Here is a 21,079-nt window from a genome sequence, read left to right as displayed (position 1 = left end):
GAACCTCTAGCATCTTATCTGCCTGCCAGAATACAACCTATTCTGGCATAAACCTTTCCATGCTTTAAAGAAAGACAATATAATCTAGGCTCCTTACAATGTATTATCTATAATATTCATCAGATGATTATGAAATATGATAAGCAAAGTAGAAAAACATGACCCAAAATCAAGAAAAATAAATAAAGGCAAAGAATAGCAAAGATCCCAAGATGAGTCAGATGCTAGAAAGAGCAGACAAGAACTTGCAAAGAGATATGAAATATCCGTTCAAGAATTTAAAGGAAAATACAGTCTTTTTTCTGGCGGGGGGTGGAGGGGGGGCATGCTACATGGCTGTAGGATCTTAGCTCTGAGGCCAGGGAGCCAAGGCGGGCCCCTGCAGGGGAAGCACAAAGTCTTAACCACTGGACCACCAGGGAAGTCCCAGGAAAATATAGCAAATAGCTATAGCAAAAGAAAATGAATAAATTGAAAATTCAAGAACTACTTTTTTAAAAAAATGGAGAAATAGAAGATTGAAATTTGAAATTCAAAAAAAAACTCTCGTGGCAACATCTCCCCCTGCCCCCAATACCCACCCAACATATTCTCCTTTAGTTTCCATCTTATCTTCTTTCCTAGACTGAAAGCTCTCTGAGAGTTCAAGCACTGGATAAATGTTTACTGTTCACTCAGTAAATACATTGAGTACATTGAATATATACCTAGGAACCAGTTTCACCAGATGCTCACAGACTAGTGGAAGGAAATGACAAGCGAGCAGACAATTCTAATAAGGGTCTTTCTTAACATGTTGTCTAGGTTTGTCATAGCTCTTCTTCCAAGGTGCAAGTGTCTTTTAATTTCGTGGCTGCAGTCACCATCCAGAGTGATTCTGGAGCCCAAGAAAATAAAATCTGTCATTATTTCCACGTTTTAAAAAACAGAGACATCATTTCGCTGACAAAGGTCCCTCTAGTCAAAGGTATGGTTTTTCCAGTAGTCATGTATGGATCTGAGAGTTAGACCATAAAGAAGGCTGAGCACTGAGGAACTGATGATTTCCAATTGTGGCGCTGGACAGGAGTCTTGAGAGTCTCTTGGAGAGCAAGGAGATCAAACCAGTCAGTCCTAAAGGAAATCAACTTAGCAACTGAACAACAACAATAATACGTTTCTTATAGATCTGATGGATACCAGATGGATAAATAGATGAGAGAATGAATCAATGAACACATTTCCCCAATTTTGGAGTTGTAATTTTTAAATCAAGTCTGACCCCAGTCTGAACAATCCCGAGGCATCTCCTTGCAGGGGCAGCTGGCAGAGAAGAAAGTAAAATGTCAGGCAGGAACTAAAACCCCTTAATAGGATTTGCCCTGAAAACCTGGCATTTCATAAAGCAACAAAGTAAAGCATTCTCTCCTCTGTTCAAGTGGAGCACAGACAGTATCTTTCCAATACATCACAGGAACTATTATGTCTTTGTTGTTCTTGAGCCTTAATTTAATTGTAAAGAAATGTGGTATCATGTTTTGTTCCATGAAGAGGAAAATAATCCATGTCTTATGCCAGCCAATAAAAACAACTCAATATGAGGTCTGAACTTCTGATTATCTTTGTTTCCCCTAATTCTAAGTTTTTTCCTTTCTTTTTTGATGTATTTGGCATTAAATCAAACTCAAGTCTTAAAAGCAGGTCTTAGATACTACTGCTACTGTTGCCCATGTTAGTGTTGCTGTTGCTGTGTAGTCCTAGGTCATGTCCGACTCTTCGGGACCCTCACCAGGCTCCTCTGTCCATGGGATTCTCCAGGCAAGAATACTGGAGTAGGTTGCCATTTCCTCCTCCAGGGGATCTTCCTGACCCAGGGATCAAAACTAGTCTCCCATATTGGCAGGCAAATTCTTTACCACTGAACCACCAGGGAAGTCGCTTGGGTTAGTGTAGACGTCCAGAAAAAAACATGAAAGAAACTTGATTTGCCACAACAGGCTCTGGCAATGACTAGAGAGCAAGAATCCAACGTCACCTCCTATAACACAACCCAGGGAACGAACATCATAGTCTTCTGAGAGAGAGAGACCAAGGCAATCCAATGATACAGAATTTCACTCTTCTGAACACATGATCTTGAGTATTTCAGGAAGGATCAATTGACTTCAAAAAGCCAATGAGACTTTGTCATCTCTTAGCAGAACTGTTCATGCCTTATCGCAAAGAAAACATTCTATAAGCCCCTCATGTGGTTCGGTGATTTGTAGGACAAGTACTGTCCTCATTCTCTTACCCACAAACCTACCCATTCACAGCCCTAAGTTATTCAACTATTCATTCCTCCAACCTGTGACTCAAAGGGGATGAATACTGATCTTTCCTACTCGGTCATGGTAATCCTTTTTCTCTGTAAGAGTGATTGCTTTGAGAAAGGACACGTGACCCAGTTCTTCCAGTGGTAAAGAATCCAACTGCCAATGCAGGAGCCTCAGGAGACTTGGGTTTGATCCTGATCCCTGACACTATCACAGCCATCTTTCAGATGCAACAAAGATAATAAAGTAAGGATGATAAAGCAGTCAGAAAGAACCCCAAACCCTTGAAGAACATCCCTGGGCAGAACAATTATCAAACCTGCATTTCTCTATCACAGGACATTTTATTCCATGACTTTATAAAGCATTTTTATTAAGATAGCTGTGTCATAACTTTCTTTTTCCTGAACCCAAAGAGACCCCAACACAACTCTCTGTTTTTTTGTTTTTTTCTTCCCATTTCTAAGGTGATCATTGATTCAGGATTGTAGGAGACTTAGACGAAGAAAGACACTGGGGAATAATATCTGTAGGGAAAAGAATCTGGGTTGCCATGTGAATTGAAAACCAGGTGTGATATCACCCTTGAAATATTTTATTTGGGGATATTCCACCAAGTTAACATGTCCCAATCTGCATCATAACCCACAGGTTATTAGGCAAGAACAGGCTTTAATCCTAAAGCCATTTCATCAGTGGGCCAGGAGTAGGTTCAAGCTTCTGGAGCATCCAGACAGCACTCTTGCATGCAAAAAGCCAAGCTTCAGTTAAAAAATAAGCCTGATAGTGAGAAATAATCACCCTGCTGACCTTCATGGAAAATAACTGCATTTTAAAAATCAGGATCATTTTTTCTCAGCTAATATAATCTAAAGTAAGCTGAAAAGTTAGTTGTGAAACAAGCAATAGAAGAACAAGACCAACAGGTGATTCTGTTGTTATTTAGTCGCTAAGCCGTGTCCGACTCTTTGTGACCCCATGGACTGCAGCATGCCAGGCTCCTCTGTCCATAGTATTTCCCAGGCAAGAATACTAGAGTGGGTTGCCATTTCCTCCCCCAGAGGATCTTTCCGATCCAAGGATTGAACACAGGTCTTCTGCATTGCAGGTGGATTCTTTACCATCTGAGCCACCAGGGAAGCCCATGGCTTAAGCATAGGGACTGTTTTAACACTAACTTTATACAGTCCTGCTGCTGCTGGATTAAATGTGGGAGATGAGGGCTCAAAGACATTTTTTTAAATTAATTTATTTTTTAATTGAAGGATAGTTGCTTTACAGACTTCTGTTGTTTTCTGTCAAACTTTAACATGAATCAGCCATAGGTATACATATGTCCCCTCCGTCTTGAACCTCCCTCCCATTCCCATCGCACTAGGCTGATACAGAGCCCCTGTTTGAGTTCCCTGAGATATACAGCTAATTCCCACTGGCTATGTATTTTACTATATGGTAATGTAAGTTTCCACGTTACTCCCTCCACACATCTCACCCTCTGCTCCCCTCTCCCCATGTCCATAAGTCTGTTCTCTATGTCCATTTCTCCACTGCTGCCCTGCAAATAAATTCTTCAGTACCGTCTTTCTAGATTCTGTATATATGCGTTAGTATATGATATTTATCTTTCTCTTTCTGACTTACTTCACCCTGTATAATAGACTCTAGATTCATCCACCTCATTAGAACTGACTCAAGCGCATTCCTTTTTATGGCTGAGTAATATTTCATTGTGTATATAGATACCACAATTTCTTTATCCATTCATCTGCCAACAGACATCTAGGTTGCTTCCATGTTCTAGCTATTGTAAAAAGTGCTGCAGTGAACAATGGGATACATGCGTCTTTTTCAACTTTGGTTTCCTTAGGGTATATGCCTAGGAGTGGGATTGCTGGGTCATATGGTGGTTTTATTCCTAGTTTTTTAAGGAATCTCCACACCAGCTTCCATAGTGGCTGTATTAATTTACATTCCCACCAACAGTGCAAGAGGATTCCCTTTTCTCCACACCCTCTCCAGAATTTATTGTTTGTAGACTTTTTGACGATGGCCATTCTGACAGGTATGAGATGATATCTCATTATATTTCTGATTTACATTTCTCTAATAATGAGTGATACTGAGCATCTTTTCATGTGTTTGTTAGCCATCTGTTTGAAAGACATCATTTTTTCAGGCAGATCCTTTACCGCTGAGGCACGAGGGAAGCCCCAAATAAATAAATAAATGTACACTACTCAAGCAAGTCTGATAAAAATTTAGAGTGCACTCTAAAATTTTGGACTTTAGATGAGGAAACTAATGTAAAATATCACATGTCTAACAGAGTAGATGCCTACGTAATATTTTAGTATGTATGGCATAAAATAAGATGTATTCTTCTAAATAAGCTAATTTTTTCATTTTTTTATTGTTGTACTAAAAAAATTTTATTGTATAATCTATATACTACATTTGTTTTTTTAATTATTACTTTAACTTTATTGGAGTATAGTTGATTTTCAAATTGTGGTGTTGGAGAAGACTCTTGAGGGTCCCTTGGACTGCAAGAAGATCAAACCAGCCACTCCTAAAGGAAATCAACACTGAATATTCATTGGAAGGACTGATGCTGAAGCTGAAGCTCCAATACTTTGGCCACCTGATGTGAAGAGCTGACTCACTGGAAAAGACCCTGATGCTGGGAAAGACTGAGGGCAGGAGGAGAAGATGGCGACAGAGGGAGAGATGGTGAAGAGCATTACTGACTCAGTGGACATGAATTTGAGCAAACTCCAGGAGATGGTGGAGGGGAAGAGGAGCCTGGCATGCTGCAGTCCATGGAGTCAGAGTCAGAGACAGCTTAGTGACTCAACAACAGCAACAGTTAGTTTCAGATGTTGTACACATACATACAAGAGCTTTCTGAGATGCTCTTCCAGGGTTATAATCCTCAAATCGGGCTTACTTGTTTCAAATCAAACTCTGGGAGCAAATTAGGAAGAGAGAAATGAAAGCCTTGGTTTTCAGGAAACAATTTCTGGTCTGTCCATTTACAAACACAGAGGGAGCCAAGTTGAATCTTACAGAGATCAGACTGGGGGGCATGGGGTGAGAGGTGGACTGGGGGCCAGGAAAAAGGCAGTCTGAGTATGAGACCCCCTGCAGTTGGTCAGATTCAATTGCTAAGTCTGAGGAAACCCTGAACTATTTCTCCTGGAAATTAAATTGAGATTTGAAACTAATGAGGGGCCCAGGTATAGAAGTTGTTGGATAGCATGTGCAGCTAATTATTTCATCCAAAGGAGCCAAAGGGACCTTGAGACATTTCCATTCAGCCTATAAACTAGAGAAATTAATCCTAAAACCTTGAAGGAAAAAAAAATTAGAACACCAACATAAAAGTACATTAAATCTGCTGATAAAGTCTCCTCATCTATCTGGGAGGTTGCATGTAGGCCAGGTGGAAATTTTCGGTTCCAATGAAGGTCAGTCTCACTCTTTTGTGAAAATTTGGCCAGAAACAAAAGGCTTGCTTTAACTGGGGCCAGCCCCAGACTGCTCTAAATGGTTTCATATAAGAATTCAACATGCATAAAAACTAGATAACTACTAAGAACCGACTGTGTAGCACAGGGAACTCTACTCAGTGGTCTGCGGTGACCTAACCAGGAAGAGATTCCCAGAAGAGGGGATACGTGTGTCTGTGCGGCTGATCCACTCTGCTGTACACCAGAAAGGAACGCAAGAATGCAGAGCAACTACACTCCAATTTTAAAAATGTAAGAATTCACTGCTCTGTGGCAGCAATTCTATTTTCACAGGGAAATTCTTTCCTAAGGAGAAGGAAGTCAATACGTGTTATCAGGAACTGTGCCGTCTAGTCAGTCAAGCAACTAGGTTTGGACATTTCCCTAGGTACAAAGTCCTGTTACCATGACAACAATGGAGATGGGGGACTTTGTTGGGGGCAGGGCTCAAAGATAAAAGATTAAATTAGGGAACTTAGCTTCCTTATCGAAGAGTTCCAAGTCAGGTAGTATCTACAATAATATCCCTTTGAAAAGTATAAAAATAATTATCTTGGCCAGTTGTTCCCAAGTCAGGCTGATTCTCAGCTTCGCCTGTAGAATTAAAAAATGAAAACCAACGTGCAGACGCTCTGGACTCCATCCCCATTCCCAGACCCTGCTACATTAACCCAGGACACCTTTTAGACTTCCCTGGTAACACTGATGACCGACCAGTTTTGTGACGTGTTTACCTAATTTATAGAACACTGAACATCTGGGGATATAATAAAATCTGAAAGATTAATAAAAAAAAATCCTTCCAGGTAATCATTGACATGTAAAAAGTCCAAATTTAGAGGAGTAGACAGAGTCCACGTGGGTGACAATCCCATAAATGCTTAGCAAATATAATTTTAAGTGAAAATTAATACACTACAGGCCACATGCTATTAATAAAAAGGCAGTCAATATGCATATATACCTACTGCAAAGAAGCCATCAACAATCCCTAGTCACTATTATCATCATCATTATAATCAGCATTATCACTGTTTATGAACTTTCTAGGGCAAGGTAAGCCAAGACTTTTCTGTAAAGAGCCAAAGAGTAAATATTTTAGGCTTTGTGAATCTTAATGTCAATGATAACTCTTCAGCTCTCCTATTCGATCACAAAAGCAGCCACAGATGGCACATAAATGAATGTGCATCAGTGACTGTGTTCCAATAAAACTTTATCCACAGCAACTGTAATATTAAGTCTATATATAATTTTCACATGTCATAAAATATCATTTTTCTTTTCAACCATATAAAATGTAAAAATCATTCTTAGCTTGTGGGTCTTACCAAAAGAAAAATAAAAAGCCAGCTGTGGAAAATAGGATATGTTACCACCTAAAGACTCTCTATCGTACAAAAGATCTCTATAACATATTATCTTTTGTATATCCAAAATTCTGTATCAATTGAACCACTTTGTTTAAATATCTATTAAAAGGACAGAACTCGTATTATTTGCTCTTACTGTCAAAATGTAAATACAAAAACAAAACACCAAAAACAGCAACACCACCCCCCTGCAAAAAAAAAAGGTGGGGGGACACACGGAAATATTTGGAAGGGATTCGTGTATCTGTTACCTTGACAGTGGTGATGGTTTCATGAGACTGTTTGCAAATTCCAAACACTTCTTATTGTACAGAAGCAGACCTTGAAGACACTGCAAGTTCGGCTCCAGGACACTGTAGTAAGGAAAATTCCAAAATAATGTGAGTCAGAGGCATTTTTTTTGTTTCCCAGTGGATATAAAAAAGATGTTAACACTACATTTTTTGCTGTTTTGTTGTTGTTTAGTAGCTAAGTTGTGTCCAACCCTTTTGCAATCCCATGAACAGTAGCCCACTAGGCTCCTCTGTCCACAGGATTCTCCTGGCAAGAATACTGGAGTAGGGTGCATTCCCTTCTCCAGGGGATCCTCCCAACTGAGGGATCAGACCTGCGTTTCCTGCATTGGCAGGTGGATTCTTTACCATGTACTATATAGCCTTATATTAAGCGTGCCATCACATTATATTCATAAAAATAATACATATGCCTTCCTTAAAAGATACTTTATTGTTAAAACATGCTAACCATTATCTGAACCTTCAAGGGAGTTGTCTTTGCTGGTGGTGTGTTTGCAGTATCGTAAGAATTAACAAAATGGGATACCCAGAGACACGAAGGAAGCAAACACTGTTGGAAAAAATGGCACCAATAGACCTGCTTGACTTGGGGTATCCACAGATATTCTTCTTTTTAAAAATAGATAAGGCTTATTTTTTATAAGGTGGCTTTTATTTTTTTCTGGCCACACCATGAGGCATGCAAGATCTTAGTTTGCTGACCAAGGACTGAACCTGCACCCTCTGCACTGGAAGCATGGACTCTTAACCACTAGACCGTCAGGGAAGTCTGCTGTAGTTCTACAATTTGTTAAAAAAAAAAAAAAAAAACACAACATCAGTGAAGAAGTATAAAGCAAAGCTCAGGAAAATGAGCTGAAAAACGTGCTTTTTTTTTTTTTTCTGTATATCAGTTATAAGTGAAAGTCGCTCAGTCGTGTCCAACTTTTTGCAACCCCATAGACTACAGCCTGCCAGGTTTCTCTGTCCATGGAAGTTTCCAGGTAAGAACACTGGAGTAGATACATGTTCCCTTCTCCAGAGCATCTTCCCAACCCAGGGATCAAACCCAGGTCTCCCACACTGCAGGTGGATTCTTTACTGTCTGAGCCACCAGGGAAGCCCAGGAATACTGAAGTGGGTAGCCTAGCCCTTTTCCAGGGGATCTTTCCCACCCAGGAATTGAACCAGGGTCTCGTGCATTGCAGGCGGATTCTTTACCAGCTGAGCTACCAGGGAAGCCCATATCAGTTATAGTCTGCACTACAGCCGTTAAAATAAACGACGACAGCAGGCCCAGTTTGGCCCACAGACTTCAGTGTGCTCAACACTGGTTTAGAATCTAACTCCTGCTCCATGGAGCAACCTGCAAAGAAACGATCACACACTGGAATCTGGCATCTGAGAGAGGCTGACCCCCAATGGTGCACGGGGTGTGTGCACTTTAAGGATGCACCTGCCATTCAGAAGGAAAACCTTTCCATCTTTAAAGGTTTTTCCTGATACAAAGAACATCTGATTTTCAGAATGATGTAAATCCCAGCTTTGCTTGCCAGTAAATTCATGTACATCATGTTAACAGCAGGTTTGTATTAAACATTTCATTAAAGATTGGATTGAAAGATGAAATTGTTTACATACGTTGCAGCGCAGAGGGAACTGCCCCTCCACTCTGCCTGCCAAGGGCACTGCAGCGGACGGAGACCCTCTGGAAGGTGGGTGAGACACTGAGGCGCGGTCCTTGGGGAAGTCCCGCAGACCCTCTCCACTCGGCCTGTGTCCTTAACTGCCAGACAAGCTGTGAGCAGTATTGCCAGACTCCACCAGCAGAGGTTTCATTTCTGACAACGAAGATAACGACTTGCTCTAACTCAAAGATGCAGAGCGGGTATCTTTTTCCCAGTACTGGAATGTTCCTACCCACAAAATCACTCACTTTTTTGTCGATTCAAGTCACTTAAACAATAATGCTGTATGTTGTGCGGTTAAGATGAACACTGGATTGTGTAGCTTATATTTTTTGCAAGAGATTTCGAACTGGGGAGAGACCAATGCTGGTTCTGAGTCTGGTTCCTAAGGAACACTGTTGTCTTTTTCGCTCTGAAATTCAGATCCAGAGAGACTGGACACAGGAAGAACTGGGCTTCGCAGCTTCCCCCAGGCCAGTTCTCCTTGCCATGAACCAGGAGCTTCCCAGCAGACTCCAACAAGCAAACGGTCCGCAGAACAAATGTTTCGATGGAGGGTGGGGGGAACCACCACCACGGACGCCAAGAGAAGTGGCTGCAGAGGAGTGGTGCTGGTAAAGTGTGCGATTCATTAAGTCTTGTCTGAGTGGCAGATGCTCAGCATTCGATGCTATTGCCTCCAATTTAAATCATTTTTAAAGAAGTGCTGGAAAAGGTGCTGAAAGGCACCTCACTCTGTTCCCGCACTTGAAACACACTGTCTGCTTGTGCGCTGTGGTAACACTTTGCATTTTGGCTAGACACCCTGTGTGGAGCCGTGCTGGAGCTTGAGTTTTTTGGTGTTTTTTTTTTTTTTTCCACAAGTTTGTACAGTTAACTGAAGGCAGGAAGAGAACATAGTATTTCCACCAGCCAGAGTCCCTCCTGATGCCATCTGTGAACTTAAAGCATGAAAATGGAACTCCCCTTCTGCGAGGAGAAACCCCACCCAGCACATCCAGCCTTCCAGCCCAGGTAAAGGGGCTGCCTCCTTCACCTCGAGTCCGTGCAGAGCATGTGCTTCTCTGCCCGCCATCCTTCACTCCCAGAATTCTCTTCAGAACCCCCGGAAGTCTACAGCTGCTGATCGTGGTTTATCATCACCAGTTAGGACGGAGGCTAACGTTGCTATCATGCCTGTCAGTACCCAGTGACATCATAGAGATTCCAAACAGGGGGACCTTGGTACCTGCCCCCAAATATCTCTATGGGTCATCACAACCACTCCAGGCTCACGCAAAAAGGGAGGGCACATGCCACACAGCTGAGCCTTGAGGATATGCTTGTTGCTGATCTTTAGTCACTAAGCTGCGTCTGACTCGTTGAGACCCCATGGACTGTAGCCCACCAGGCTCCTCTATCCATGGAATTTCCCAGCAAGGATACTGGAGTGGGTTGCCATTTCCTTCTCCAGGGGGAATTCCTGACCCAGGGATGGAACCTGCGTCTCTTAAAGTCTCCAGCACTGGCAGGCAGGTGCTTTACCACTGAGCCACCGGGAAGCCATGATGTTAAGCGCAATATGCCAGTCACCAAAGGACGAACATGTACGATTCCACTCACAGGATGTCCCTGACTACGGTCAAATTCAGAGAGAAGGGTGATAGAATGGTGTTGCCAGGGGCTTGGGGTGGGGGTGGGGGATGAATAGGTCTTACTGTTCACTGGGGAAAGGGCTGCAGTTTTGCAAGATGACAAGAGTTCTGGAGTAGGCTGGGGGTGATAGCTGCACATTTAAAATCCACACACTTTAAAATGGCTAAGATGGTAAATTCTTAAAAAATACTTATTTGGCTGCAGCAGGTCCTAGTCGTAGCACACAGGATCTTCAACCTTCACTGCAGGATTCAGGACCTCTCTTTATTCAGTTGCAACACTCAGGATCTTTAGTTGGGGGCATGAAAACTTTAACTTGGGGGGCATGTGGGATCTAGTTCTCACCCAGGGATTGAGCCCACACTCACCGCACTTGGAGCTTGAAGTCTTAGCCAGTGGACTACAAGGGAAGTCCCAGGATGATAAATTTTATGTCAAGTGTATGTACTTCACCACGATTTACAAGAAACAATACAGGTCAGAAAGTGGTTAGAAAAGTCCCAGTGAAGATTTCCAGTTCTTCCCCAGATGAGCCTGAGTTAGCATCCATGAATGAAATGTAGTTTTCAGGGATATTCATCTGAGATCTAGGCCTTCGTATTCTCAAGCGTCTTGACAGGCAAGTTGAAACTTTTGTTAGAAATGCGGTTCTTGCTGATAGAAACTCCTCCAGCTTCTCAGAATATCGCCAACACAGGCCTTCAGCCGCAAGCTAGAAAATGTGCACAACTTTGCTGAAAAGTTCAGAGAGCACCGCTGGTAGCCGACTGGAGCTCGAGTCTGGCAGATAAGCAGACAGACACAGGCAAAGGAAAACATCCAGACCGTGTGAAATACAACTGCACCAAGAAATAATAATGATGCGTAATCTGTTTACCAATGTATAGATTTCCAGATATTTTCACAAACAGAAATCATATAGTCGTCACAACAAACCCATGACCAATCGCCACCATGAAGGCCTGGAAGGTACCCACTATCATCTTCGCCTATTCTATTATTTCACCTTCAGCCTAAATAGACAGAGACCAAGACCAGGAAGCCTAGTAAGAGGAAGAGACGCGATTCTAAGACAGGGTTGTTTATCTGCTTGAGGTTGTCGTTGTTTAGTTGCTAACTTGTGTCTGATTGTTTTGCGACCCCACAGATCGTAGCCTGCCAGGCTCCTCTGTCCACGGGATTTCCCAGGCAAGAATACTGGAGTGGGTTGCCATTCCCTTTTCCAGGGTATCTTCCTGACGCAGGGATCCAACACAAGTCTCCTGCATTGGCAGGTGGATTCTTTACTGCTGAACTACCAGGGAAGCCCTTTCCTTGTGGGAACAGCTGTTTTTTAGCCCCAGATTCTATACTTAGCTTTTTCCCTTAATGTAAGTGTCAAAGAGGAAAGGAAAGAAAGATAAATTCATAGGTCTTTCTGGGTGACAGATGGATTCTAGGTCTTCAAATAAGCTAAAATATCATCTCACTGACTCCTACCTCTTCAAGGCTCTGGTCAATATCCTTCTGGTAAAAAAAGAAAATAAAAATCACAACCAAAATCGAGGCTCCCAAATAAGTACTCATGGTATTGAAAGTTCTTCTTACTCCCAATGTATCAACTTTATGTCATATTGAACAGAAATAAACACAAGTAAAAAAACTTGAGCCTCCGTTATGCCCACCATCAGATGGCCAGTCCCCGTGATGCTTAATTCTTCAGTGCCACCACTGCGTGCCATCATCTGGAAAACGCAAATGCAATGTTCTTCCTCTCTCCTCCTTCCTGTCCGGAATGCAGATGTCCACATAAACTTATCTCTCCTACAGAGTGACCACAGACAGATCTCCCCAAGTCACAGACTCACAAAAACTGCAAGGAGCCTAAAACAGACCCCTGCAGGACCGTCCTTAATCATTTCCAGACAAACGAGATACAATTTCAAAAGGTCTTCAGGAAACGCAACTCCACTCCCTCCCTGGTGGCCTGTTTTTGTAGCTCTACTCCCATCATCAGAACGATCTCTATGATCACTACTCTCAAGTTCATCCTGCTAGTTTCACCTTCTGAAACACATGGTGTTTCCAACTTCACGACAACCTCTCAAATATTAAAATCAACCAGTAGAAAAGCAGACTGAGATACAGTAGACAACACCCAAACAATACCATCTTCTACAAGAGAGCACAGTATAGGGATGTTTAAAATAATGATGCATTCTAATATCTTCAAAATATGATTCAATATAGAAATACTTGTAATACAGAAAACTTCAGGTTAAAGACCTCTGCACATGTGAATATATTTAGATGATGCTTACTTGGTGTCAGTTTCTTCCATGCCTATCATATGCCTGTGTAAGCAAATAAAAGTTTCTAGGTACGTCCACATTGCCTGGACTTTGCTGGTATGTATGCATTTCCCTCTGTCCCTGAATGAGCCCGTTTCAAGCACATGTATGTGTCTGTGCATGGGTAGAAAGATAAGCTTAGCAATTGTGTGATTTGTTTCTGCTTAGGCAGTAAGTGACTAATCTCCTGATTGGAACCAGATTTGTATGAATTAGGAGTTGAAATTGGAACAGTCACTGCTGTGTGCAGGATGTAAAGTGTATAAAATGAATGGGGTATTAACCTTCAACCACTGAATATTAATCAGCTTTTCATAAGAAAGAAAACACGGAGCTTGCCACACTAAATATTTGCAGCGCTTATTGACAGGATGTGATTTCTTTTCTCCCTTAGTCCTGTTACTTCCAGTCAAGGACTGAACACCAGACAATAGTCAACTTGACCTGGACTAATGTATGATTTGAAAACCCCAGGTACTGTGGGTAGGCCAGGCTCTGTGAATGTGTGGGACCTGATGAAATGATATGCCTTTTATCAAAAGCAAGGCTGTCTTCCAGTCACTCCTGCAAACCAGGCCAAATGTAGCCCAAAGGGAATTCACAGAAAGACTGTGGACAGGAAACCTTGATGACCACAAAAATGAACATGTAAAAGGAATACATTTCCCACTGCCCTGAAAAGGATTTGCAATTGGGGAACAATTTGGTCTGAATATTTGAATGAAATCTATATCAACACCAAGAAGGATTATAAAAAGAAAGAGTCATGTAATAATGGAAGCTGGGTGAGTACAAAACCTGTAATAGTCCTTTTTTCTTATGCAATATCGCATTTGCTTTTGTTTGAGGATGCAAAGTCTTGGGTCTATCGCTTGTTAATGATAACATAGCATATTTCTATCAATTTCTACATTTAATCTTATCTATATCTGTATCATATAAAAACAAACAGAAATACGTATGTAGAATGTGTTATGTCACCAAAGAAGGCAATGAATTCTTATCTTTCGAAGATATTTTGAAAAAATATATTATACTTAAACATTATATGCCTATAAAACTATGTTGTTGTTTAGTCACTAAATCTCACGTGACTCTGCTACCCCACAGACTGTGGCCCACCAGGCTCCTCTGTCCAGGGGGTTTTTCCAGGTAAGAATACTGGAATGGGTTGTCATTTCCTTTTCCAGGAGATCTTTCCAACCCAGGGACTGAACCCGTGTCTCCTGCACTGGCAGTGGTATTCTTTACCACTGAGCCACCAGGGAAGCTTATAAAACTATACATAGCACTATAAAGAATGTACGTTATGTGCTAGACTTAAGCAGTAATTGGACTCAATTTAAAGATCTAGGGAGAATGAAAAGGAGAAGAATTTCTCCCATACCTGGCTCATGCAAATCTGCAAATTTTTTTTAATATATATTCAAATTTTTTTCATTTGTTTTCAAAGCAATGCTTCAAATGAAGGCAGTGTATATTTCTATTACACTGTATTTATAAGTCAGTAGATACCTCTCAACCTCAAACACATCAGAACAGCATTAAGTAAATTATTTTCCCCCCAGGTGATCTCTCTCATTTATTTTTCCAACAGGTGACCCTTTTTTTGTCTACACCACTGAGCTGAGATTTCTGCTGCCCTCATATGCTTTCTGCCAAAAAATTCTAATCCTTGATCTCAAATGCAGATGTGCATAATGTCCATTTAGCACTTGAAAAGCATTCTACTCCCTTTCAGCTGGTAGTGAGAAATCCGCCCTTCTGACTAATTCCATAAAGCTGTTGCTGACTGATAGTAGCTTTGTATCATCCTACAGGACAGTTTTTCAGACATGTCTGCCTCTTTGCGACCCTGTGGACTGTAGCCCACCAGGCTCCTCTGCCCATGGGATCCTCCAGACAAGAAAACTGGAGTGGGTGCTATGACTGGTAACAGCTTTCCGTCACCCTATGGGGCAGTTTCTTGGCTTCCCAAGCGGTGCTTGTGGTGAAGAATCCACCTGCCAATGCAGGAGATGTAAGAGAGTCGGGTTCAATCCCTGGGTCGGGAAGATCCCCTGGAGAAGGGCCCTGCAACCCACTCTAGTATTCTTGCCTGGAGAATCCCATGGACAGAGGAACCTGGCAAGCTACAGTCCACGGGGTCGCAAAGAGTCAGACGTGACTAAAGTGACTTAACATACAGGACAGTTTCTTAGGCAGAAATTCTAAAGAAGCTTTCTTCCCACCCACATAATTGCTATACCTTAGTTATTCAATCAAACCCTAGTTTAGGTACTACCATGAAATGTCTTTGAAGAGAAAAGTAAGGCTGCTATCAGCTGAACTTAATATAGGGAAAAGAGGCTGGATTATCCCGAAGTGCTGTGTGCTCAGTCACTCAATCCTGTACAACTCTTTGTGACCCTGTAGACTAGCCTGCCAGGCTCCTCTGTCCATGGAATTTCCCAGGCAAGAATAGTGGAGTGAGTTGCCATTTCCTTTTCCAGGGAATCTTCCGCACCTAGGGACTGAACCCTAGTCCTTGCATCTGCTCTGTTGGCAGGTAGGTACCACTAGTACCACCTGCTGCTGCTGCTAAGTCGCTTCAGTCGTGTCCGACTCTGTGTGACCCCACAGACAGCAGCCCACCAGGCTCCCCCATCCCTGGGATTCTCCAGGCAAGAATCCTGGAGTGGGTTGCCATTTCCTTCTCCAATGCATGAAAGTGAAAGTGAAGTCACTCAGTCATGTCCAACTCTCAGCACCACCTGAGAAGCCCGTTATTTAGATGGGCCTAGTGTAATCACTCCGGGAGTTGGTGACGGACAGGTAGGCCGGGCGTGCTACTATTCATGGGGTCGCAAAGAGTCGGACACGCTGAGCGACTGGACGGAGCTGAACCGAGTGTAATGACGTGAGCCCTGAGAGACGAGGCAGACCACCCAAACAGAAAGGACGAGGTGGAAGCAGCCAGCCCCACAAAGGAGACGTCAGAACTCGAACGATGACCTGTCTCACTGCTGCTGGCTTGGAGGAAGGAGGACGGGAGCCAGGGCCCTGTGCTAACCACCAGTGAGGAGACAGAGGGGTCTCTGTCCTGAAACTCCAAGGAGCTGAGTTAGACTGGCCATTTGAACCTGAAAGGGCTTCTTCCCCACAGCCTCGGGGAAGGAACGCAGCCCTACCCACTCCTTGCATTTAGCCTGGTGAGACCCATGTTGAATTTTGACCTATAGGAACTATGAGATAAGAAATTTGTGTTGCCTTAAACCACTAAATTTATGGTCTTTTTTTTATGGCAGAAAGTGTGTTGAAAGTATTAATCACTCAGTTGTATCCATCTCTTTGCGATTCAATGGACTATAGCCTGCCAGGCTCCTCTGTCCATGGAATTCTTCAACCAAGAATACTGAAGGGGGTTGCCATGCCCTTCTCCAGGGGATCTTCTAGACCCAGAGATGGAACCCAGGTTTCCCACATCACAGGCGGATTCTTTACCGTCTGATCCACCAGGGAAGCCCATTTTGGCAGAATTAAGAAACTAATTCAGGCACCTGCCAAAGATTCTTGAGAAAAAACTTCATTAATCCGAGTGAAGGAGTCTCGCGTGAGCTCCAGGGAAGCCTGGGAAGGGACTGAGTGTTGGTGGAGAAAAATATAACTCTAGATAGTGATGGAAAAGGAAATGGCAACCCACTCAGGTATTCCTACCTGGGAAATCTCACGGACAGAGAAGCCTGGCGGGCTACAGTCCACGTGGCCACAAGAGTCAGACAGGACTGAGCGACTAAACGTCAGCAAACACTAGGAAGGGCACTCCTAAATCCCACGTTTTTTCAAATTGCTTTTAAGCAACTCTACTGAAGCTAACACGGCACTGGAAACCAACTATACTTCGATTTTAAAAAAAAAAGAAACTGTTGCTTCTCACTTCAATATCCTGGCTAGAGTGTGATTAACTCTTCTAGAATGCCGAAAAGAGAAGCAACCAAGTGTGATATGGAGGTAACAGAAGCCGGTGGTGCCCCCCTCATTGGTGTTTCTACATATTTGGCCACAGCATCTTAGTCCATTTCTAACTGAAGATCTCTGATGCTCAGAGAAGTTCAACAGCTTTACAGTAAGTCTCCTACATACACACTTTCAAGCTTTCAAAGAGGCCAACGTGCGTTTCCACGCCCAGCTGCGCGAGTTGGCTCTCACGTCTAGCGTACACTGTCACGTGCGCACACCCTCTACGAGAGGCTGTGCTTTTGTGCACTTCACTGTACAGTATCACACAGAGTACAGTGGGGCTCAGTTTATCTTTACTTCAAGCCCAGGGTGTCTGGAAGCAAGAGTGTAGACAGTACTGAATCCATCCGGGAACCGGAACCTGCGCCGGCAGCAGCAACGCTGCAAGGCGTGAGTGGCATCGCACCTTGCCCTCTAACTCCTGTTGCTGATGATCCTTCAGCTCTACCCCCTCCCAGCTTCCCTTTCTCCTCCTCTTTCTGGCTGTTCACTTGATGCCAGCCCTGGCACATGCCAGTTGTGCTACTGTACTGTAAGATTAAAAACGTTTACCTTCTGTTTTTGCTATTTTTATATATATTATTTGTGTGAAAAGTATTATAAACCTATTATAGTACAGTCCTATGTACCCAATTGTGTTAGTTGGGTACCTAGGCCAACTTTGTTGGACTTTTAAACAGATTGGACTCACAAATATGCTCTCAGAATGGAACTCAATTGAGTTCAAGGTTTCTAATGTCTTATCCTAAGTTTCCTGTATCATTTCTCTGCTTCCCTACTTTATTATGAAAACTGGCTAAAATTTAAACAAACACATTTACTATTAATAGACCACGAGAAAGTATGTTGTGTTCATACATGTAAAGAGAATATAGGCATTTACCTGGATCATTTGCAGTTCAAGTAACATTATCAAAATGTAATTCTGCTCATCTGACTCATGGATAACTGAAACCAAAAAAATAAAAAGCCAAAATATTAACCAGAGGAATCCAGATACTTGGGGAGAGGAGGACTTGGTTTAGATAACCTACATCGATGCTTCAGTAATTCTCTACTGCACTTTTCCCAAGAGCTCGTGGCCACTTTCTCAACACTGAATAGCCCTGGCACTAACAAGCCTGAGTTTGCCTTTAGTAGATAATATCAACTTGTTATCCTGGAAGGCCAATTGAAAAGCCCTAGGAAGAAAATGGAATGACTCAGCATGCGTGCTCAGAGTGGAATCTGGAGACTCAGGTTGCAAAGGCCCGGGAGTCTGAAGGGAGCGCTGTTTGGAGGGTGGCCCTCACTCCTCCCCAGCCATCTGAATGCCACTGGCATTGCTCGCATCCTCACTTTGGTCTACCAGATTTCTCCCTTTCTGTCATTTCTAGACCAACAGCCAAACACCTCAAACCCCAGAATCCTGAGGCAAATAACTCCTGCAGTCTGCTGGGTTTCAGAACTCAGCCACAGACCCATCCCTTTTCCAAGTCACCTCATCAAAACTTCCAGAGCCGGAGGGAGGTTCGGAGACTCGGGTGGTTTCAGCTGGAGCTGCTTATGAACCTCCCAGCTAAAAGTAATCAAGCGCACGGAGGGAACCCTAAAAAGAGGTGGGCATAAAGGTTTATGCAATGTCTTGGCTGAGATCGTAAAGTGGAATGCCCCTCCCTGCACTTTTTGGAATGAGATCCCTAAAGAAGCAAAATGATCTGGAAAACATCCTTCAAATAAAATGGATGTGAAACGTCCAACTTGAGCATTTCTGTAAATAATGAAGCTTTAGCTTAAGAATTGCATCTCGGTCTATGAGAGCCTTAAATCTCTAGCTGAGCTTAAGACAAATCCTTAAACTGATGAAGGAAAAAAGTAGAGCCTCACTGGAGATTTTTATAGGGAAGAGAAAGAGTAGTCTTGGATAAAGAGGAGTAGATTCAGATACATCTCCAACTTCCCCCTACACTGTCGTTTTGAACATCATCCACTCTGTTGGTTAGGAAGAGCTGCTAGCAGTCCAGCAGAAGACTCCATGCTTCTAATGCAGGGGGCATGGGTTCAACTCCTGGCTGGGGAACTAAAATCTCATATGCCAAGTAACAAAAACAAGACAAAAACAAAAGCTCTATGCCAGCAGTGATAGTTACACAATTCTGTAAATACATCCCAAATCACTGAATTGTACAAGTAAAGCAAGTGAATTGTGTGGTTATCACAATTATAACTGATTTTAAAAAAAGGAAAGAAAGAAAGAAAGAGCTGCTAATGGAGGGAGAGGAGGAGAAAAAAAAAAGATGTCTTAATATTTATTTTTGTCCAGAGCAGGTAATGGCAGCCCACTCCAGTACCCTTACCTGGGCACAGGAGCCTGGCGGGCTATGGTCCCTGGGTTCACAAAAGAGTTGGACACGACTTAGCGACCAAACAGCAACAAAAGAACAGAAACAGCAGCGTCAGCATCAGTCATATGCACTGGGAAACAAGAAAAGTGCCTGTGACTCACGTCATTTTGTGTGGCTCTCGTGAAGCTAGCCAACAAGAGGAAATCACACAAGGCTACAGGGATGGTACCATTTATTACCCTCTGGTCCACTCTGCAGAGAAGGCAATGGCACCCCACTCCAGAACTCTTGCCTGGAAAATCCCATGGACGGGGGAGCCTGGTAGGCTGCAGTCCATGGGGTCGCGAACAGTCCGGACACGACTGAGCGACTTCACTTTCACTTTTCACCTTCATGCATTGGAGAAGGAAATGGCAACCCACTCCAGTGTTCTTGCCTGGAGAATCCCAGGGGCGGGGGAGCCTGGTGGGCTGCCGTCTATGGGGTCACACAGAGTCGGACACGGCTGAAGTGACTTAGCAGTCCGCTCTGTGTTCTGACCTGATCTTCTTTGGAAAGCAAAAGTAAGAGCAAACCCTCGAGCAACGACACTGGCAGGCTTCGACCTCAGCCCCATTCCCATCGCCCGCCACCAGCGACCAGCTCCAGTGCCATCACCACCGCCTTCCCGTGTCAGACCTGACATGCCTGGAAACACACAGCGAGGCCTCCTGGACCCTGAATGACTTTCTTCCAAGTCACTTTAGGAGTAACATTTTCCAGTGGCTCCACAAGAGTTCAGAAACCTGCCAGTTTTGAGATGCATATTTATTCAAACTGGGAGTCTTCCTCCAAGTCCAGCAAGGTTATCTAGTGCTCTGTCCTTGGGAGCACAGGGGCCTAGCACAGGAGCGGGGGAGGTGAAGGTCAGGACGCCTCTCCAGCTGCCACACACAATCCCATCCCAGAGGAGAGACCTAGGATGATTAAAATACTGTTTTTGCAGCTGTCACACAAACGTTCTTTAAAATTCCTCTTCTGTATCCTAGGATTTAATGCAAATTGTCCACAGAACAGGAGGGTCAAAATGATAATTTAGATGCAATTAGCCAGATGTGCTGGAATGACATTTCTCCCACCCACTCCCCTAAAATTATCTGAATAATTTACACGTACATAATCACCTTACTCCAGTGGGAAAGGCGTGTACCCTTGTTTATGTCCCCTAAATACCTAAACTTTCTAACAGTGTTACACCCAGAGAGTGTCAAGTCCAGAAAAGTATATAAGATAACTTTTTGAGGCCAAGCTGTCTCTGTCTTAAATGCAGACAGAATTAATTTGTTTCCATTAACTCATTATCAAGTTACTTGACTTTGATTCCCAGCACAAACGTATTAAAAAAAAAAAAAAAAAAAGGAGGAGGGGGGAGGGTAGTGGTGGTAGATTTTCAGGAAATAGCAAGTCCTTTTTTCTACTGAGATAGAAATCATTTGGCAAGCCAGGGTGAAATACCTCTAGTTCCCAATAGAAAGAGGGAGAAAAAAAAAATTTTTAGAAGATGCTAATGAACCACAAAAGAAAAAGAAGGAAGTGTTTTTTTTAAATGAGACCTTACTTTTGAAAGCAGCTCAGTTTGCAACCAATTTTTGAAGAAACGTCAGTGACTCCTT

General features: G+C 43.0%; 1 long non-coding RNA gene across 1 annotated transcript in view; it reads right to left on the bottom strand.

Annotated features, from left to right (window-relative positions):
- Positions 1-770: 770 nt before the first annotated feature.
- The window catches only part of LOC121820667 (uncharacterized), a 130,474-nt gene continuing 110,165 nt past the window's right edge, over positions 771-21,079 (bottom strand). Inside the window, exons 3-4 of the long non-coding RNA XR_009595419.1 lie at positions 7,428-7,529; positions 771-877 (exon numbers count right to left, since the gene is read on the bottom strand). This is a non-coding gene — a long non-coding RNA (uncharacterized LOC121820667). The remainder of the gene's footprint in view (positions 878-7,427; positions 7,530-21,079) is intronic.

This window comes from Ovis aries, chromosome 11 (assembly GCF_016772045.2).
Source record: "Ovis aries strain OAR_USU_Benz2616 breed Rambouillet chromosome 11, ARS-UI_Ramb_v3.0, whole genome shotgun sequence".
Classification (NCBI taxonomy): Eukaryota; Metazoa; Chordata; class Mammalia; order Artiodactyla; family Bovidae; genus Ovis; species Ovis aries.
Note: the sequence above shows the minus strand (reverse complement) of the source record. Positions and strands in the feature narration are given on the sequence as shown.